Consider the following 5571-nt stretch of genomic DNA (forward strand, 5'->3'; position numbering starts at 1 on the left):
CTCAGGACTCCGGAGCTTAGGAGGCCAAGACGATCGGGCGGCACTTGTCGTAAAGAGAAACGGCGTGGAAGAAGCTTCTCAGGGAGGTCAGGAGGCTTTGTGTTCGACAACGGCAGCTCGTACCGGGGACGGAAGGATGAGTGTGGACACAGGGGTAGGCGCCATGTTAGTGTGTACTGTGGAGGACGTGCTGCGTGATGTTGTGTGTGTAACATTGCAGGGAGCAGACAATGACTGGAGCTATATACCTCACTATGCTTCTATATACCCGCAGTACAATCAGTAGAACTCAATTTGGCTATTTTAATGTATATACAGTTTATATGTCCTTGGTTTATGCATTAACTAGGCCTCATGGTGTCGCTGTTGCCCGTAGCAACCATTTCTGTTTTCACTTTCACATGCAGTGATCCAGTTGGTTGCTATGGGCAACTGCTTTGCTCCTTCCTGTTAAATGGATATTGCAACTTCATTTTAGGAGGCTAAGGGGATGTCTGGTGTGACTCCAGCTGTTGCAAAACCTCAACTCCCAGCATGCCCTGGCAGCTGAAAGGCCCATTAATTTTAGAGGGATGTGTCAGGCCAGATGGGCCAGTGTGTCTCCAGCTGTTGCAAAACTACAACTCCCAGCATGCTCGGACAGCATTTGGCTGTCCGGGCATGCTGGGAGTTGTAGTTTTGCAACAGCTGGGGACACACTTGTTCAGGAAACCTTGCTTTAGACTTTAATGGGCTTAATTTTGGCTAGTGCATACTAGGGATCGACTGATTATCGGTTTGGCCAATATTCATGATTTTGGACACTATCGGTATCGACAATTACCATGCTAATGCCCCGCCTCCCCGGCCAGAGACCACCACCGCTGCCCCATTGCCGATAACTTATACCGTAATATCATCGGCTTGAAAGGTCGCAGATTATCGGTATCGGCCCTTAAAAATCTATATCGGTCGATGCCTTACGCGTTTGGCCTTGGACCCTTAAAGCGGAAAAAGATAGTCAGCTAGTTAAAGGGGTTGTTCAGAATGGATTAAAAAAAAGTTTCTTCCTTTCTTCCTTGCAAAAACAGCACCGCTCCTGTCCGCAGGTTGTTTCTGGTATTGCAGCTCAGCCCCATTGGAGGGAATGGGACTGAGCTCTGCACTACTAACACACATCGGGGGAGATTTATCAAAACCTGCCCAGAGGAAAAGCTGCTGAGTTGTCCATAGTAACCAATCAGATCACTTCTTTCATTTTTCAGAGGCCTTTTCAAAAGTGAAAGAAGCGATCCGATTGGTTGCTATGAGCAACTCAGCAACTTTTCCTCTGGACAGGTTTTGGATAAATCTTCCCCCATCCTGTGGACAAGAGTTGTGCTGTTTTTGCACAAAAAAAAATCTAATTCTAAGGGCTTGTTCACACGACAGTTTTGTTCCGGTAAAGGGGGTTGAGCGGAGAAAATACTGCATGTCCTATTTTTTATTTATTTTTCTTACCTCAACTTCCCTAAAATACGGACCCCATTCAAGTTAATCCTTAGGCTAGGTTCACACTGAGGAATTTCTTGGCAGAATTTCTGCCGGAGATCAAGCCGGCAGCACTAGGACAACATTGCTGTCCCCATAGATGGCAATGCATTTCTGAGATCAGATCTCCCAAAAGATCCACCCAGAAATGCATTGCAGTCTATGGGGGCAGCAATGCAGTCTGCTCGGTCCTAGTGCCGGCGGCTCGATCTCCGGCAGAAATTCTGCCCAGAAATTCTGCAGTGTGAACCCAGCCTTACCATCCCTGGAGGACGTTTCTGCCAACAGGGATAGTGAGGATATATTGTTTAAAGGAAAACTGTAGCATGTTCTTTCCCGCATTAACCACAGGTACTGACCCTGACAGTGCGGAGGACGCTAATTCATATGATCCCTACCTAGCCCCGATCCATTCGCCCGCAATCTTAGTTTTTCTATATATGCAAATGTGGCTGTAACTGGCACTGGCCGGGTTTTCAGGAGCCTAGTGGCACTGTGACTTCTGCGCCGCTTGATTATGAATATTCATTCCCTCTCCCCGCCTCTCTTAACTGGTCTTCGCTGCGCATGTGCCGCATCCAGACATGCGCGGTGAATACCAGTTAGGAGGGGAGGGAGGGGGGATGAATATTCATAAGCGGGAGGCGCTGACGTCAGTGCCACTAGGCTCCTGAAAGCCCGTGCCAGTTACAGCAACATTTGCATATATAGAAAAACTAAGATTGCGGGCGAACGGCCAGACGGATTCGGGCAAGGTTGGGATCATATGAATCACTATCCGTCAATGCCTGTGGTTAGTGCGAGAGGGAACATGTGACACTTTTCCTTTTAAAAAGGTCCCCCACCGCCAGCCCCAAAAGTAGTTCCCTGGGCAGGGAACTAGACTCACCTAGTCCCGCTGCTTTGGCTGTAATGGCGCCCTTAGGGTGATTGACAGCCCGTGTCATCCCTCTTTTCAGTCTGCTAGCTGGACTAGGTAAGTATAGCACCTCTTCCAGGGGATTACTTAAGGGGCCGGCGGGGGACCCTTTTTTATTTTTATTTTTTTATAAATGGAGTACTGTAGCCAAAGACAACTTATGCCCTACTGCTGTGTCCCTCCTGCAATCTCCCTTACAGGGACCCAGAACTGCCGTGGCACTCTTCATGCATCATGGCATGACGCACTGGCCGATACGCCCCCTTCATGTAACACTATGGGAGAGGTGGAGATACAGCGTTCGTGCATCCCTGCCTCTCCCATAGAGCGAAATAGAGGTGCAGTGTCTGTCGATCTGTTAGTGAGGTTGACGGCACAAGCGTTAGCTGTGCAGAGCCGCGGCAGTTCCGCGGCTATACAGGAAACCCCTCCCCACCTCGATACATGAACGTAGGGGACATGACATCACATCTCCACCCGCGGAAACCCAGCATTGTAGACCGTATGTTTAGAATGCCGGTTGCTGCACGAAGATCGACGGGAACCCCTTTGGATAGGGGATAAGATGTCTGTGAGCAGAGTACCCCTTTAAAGGAAAACTGTCAGCTTGCTCTCCCTAGCCCTAACCAGCGGTACTGGCTGGTAGTGCGGGGGACGCTGATCAGTTTGATGCTTACCGTGCCCGGATCCGCTGTGCCGTTGGCTGTCATCTTCGATTTTTGGTATATGCTAATGAGGTGGTAACTGGCACCGGCCGGGCTAACTGGCACTGTGACGTCAGCGTTTTTGGTCGCAGTGCCGCCCAGCTCATCAATATTCCTCCCCTCTCTCTCTTCATTAGAGTGAGGAGAAGAGGGAGGGGAGGAATATTGATGAACTGGGCGGCGCTGCGGCCAAAAACACTGACGTCAGAGTGCCAGTTAGCACCTCATTGGCATATATACCGAAAATAGAAGATTACGGCGGGTTCGGGCACAGTAATAATCAAACTGATCAGCGCCCCCGCACTACCAGCCAGAGAAAGCTGACAGTTTTTGGTGATATGACAAATGACTATCGTGCAGCTCTATGTTTCTGTTTCTATATTTATTTACATTTTTAATTGTCAACATGGTGGTTTTTCACACTGTTTACAGGAAATGACTGTCTCTTAGGTCCCTTGTATGTGATAATGGAGCTCCCATCTTGTAGTGGAGCACTTTTACGTGGCTCGACTGTCTTCTAGAACTTGACTTACAATCCCTGTACATGTACTATTACATGGAGCGACGTACGATCGACAATTATTATTTTTTTACTTATGTGATGCATTTAGCTGAAGAACGAGTGTTTGATCATTCATTGGCTGATCGCTTGGCCTATTACACATTTATTGCCTGTTATTTTGCTGATAATTGGGCATTTAGATAACTTCTCTATGGGCATTGTGTCGCAGTGCAGAAGCCAGGCAGCTTCAATGGGGCCATGTTGCAGTTGACCACCTCATGGACATACTGTTCTCCATGGTTTTCTATTGAATGGCAATGGTTGTGCACTCTTGCAAGCTGTAAACTGGCGAAATCATTCAGCAATAGGATCCATTAGTTTATGACCTCACAACTTTGCATTTAAATAACACAAACCATATGGCTCTTAACGATCAATGAAAAACCGTGTGGTTTTCTACTGTATAAGACCTGCATGTCAGCTACCTGGTCCCTAATGTACATTTATAACTGTTCCTATTGGAAATAACCATGAATACTCTGCTTTCCATCTCATTGGCTGTAGGCACACGGTACAACTGCTACAAGTGATGATCACAGCGTCTTTTGGCTTTAGGACTGGAACACCCCCTTTACGTCATATATCCAGGCAGCATGGGTCTATGATTATACCTTATGCACAGTGGAGTACCCCCTAGAGGCATGACCTGTACTACATGGGGAAAATGAGCAATTCAGAAACAACCAAATCAATAAGCTCACTTGGAGGTTGCCAGTTCTGACTTCTAGTCCAGAGGTATCTCGCCTAATGATACTGCATTAAAGGGGTTACCCAGCTTTAAAGGCCGGTCCTCAAGATAGGGCATCCGTATTATATTGGGCAGATGTGGTCCTCAGCACCCTTAACAATCACGTTTGGTCACGTTTAGCTGTAAATGTCCGTGAAATCTTTCACTGCTTTAGTCTATGGAGAGAGACAGGTTTGGGGGGGGGGGGGGCATCCAGGATGCCACATGCTTCAGTCACCCATTACTCACAATCGCACTAAGTCTAAGGACTGAGACCTGGTGCAATCTAATTTTGTGACATGTCTGGATGACCTATCAAAAGTTAATATTAATGAGTAACACTTACTACTTACCTACTGTTCCAATCTAGAAGCAAAAAAATGGAGTACTACAGTAAATAAAAGGAGAGGTACTTTTAATATGCTACTATAAGTTTTACCCAGCGATTTGTCCCCAAACCATCAAATGCTTATTTACTATCCTAAGGATATCTTTTTATAAAGTGTTTAACCCCTTTAAGGCTTTTTAAAATGGACAACCAATAAATGATTTAAAACCAGTGCTTTGTATTTTTTATGGGTACTGTCACCAACTTTTTTGATATGTTGTAGTATTTATGTACTACAACATATCTCTAATATATATATAAATATGGTGTATTTTACATTTGAAAACCGGCCACTATGGTTCTCCCTCCTAGTTGCCGGCTGCAGCCTGACGTGACGTCACGCCTGAATTCGGACCAATGACGGCTGGGCAATCGGTCCTAAATCATTCAGGCTGCGCTCCCTGCCTGTCAATCAGACAGGTGGGAGGGAGCACAGTGAGCGCCGGGGCTGCACGCATTGGCTGCTTAGGTTCGCACGCAGCCCATCCCCGCCCCCGGCATGTAAAGTGGAGACAGTGCGCGCACACTAGTTATCAGTGCCGCGCTGAAGCTCCACTACAACTTTACAGGGACTCGGCAGTTGTACATATGTTATTTATAGGCAGGCTACTCCTATACTCCTCCCTGGGTAGCACTTGCACTACTAAACAGGGTGGAGGAGACCCCGGAGCAGCCTGCGATTCGCTGATCATCTATGCATGTTCCTGACAAGAGCGCAGCATAGATGAACTGAAGGCGGAAGTCGGCGCCCAGCAGGCGTCA

General features: G+C 47.3%; 1 protein-coding gene across 6 annotated transcripts in view; it reads left to right on the forward strand.

The window, feature by feature from the left end:
• Positions 1 to 18: 18 nt before the first annotated feature.
• The window catches only part of ZNF335 (zinc finger protein 335), a 346490-nt gene continuing 340937 nt past the window's right edge, over positions 19 to 5571 (forward strand). For all 6 annotated transcript variants that reach the window (XM_056549983.1, XM_056549984.1, XM_056549981.1 and 3 more), the window contains exon 1: positions 19 to 154. The gene's annotated coding sequence lies outside the window, so the exon portion shown is untranslated. The remainder of the gene's footprint in view (positions 155 to 5571) is intronic.

This window comes from Hyla sarda, chromosome 13 (genome assembly GCF_029499605.1).
Source record: "Hyla sarda isolate aHylSar1 chromosome 13, aHylSar1.hap1, whole genome shotgun sequence".
NCBI lineage: Eukaryota > Metazoa > Chordata > Amphibia > Anura > Hylidae > Hyla > Hyla sarda.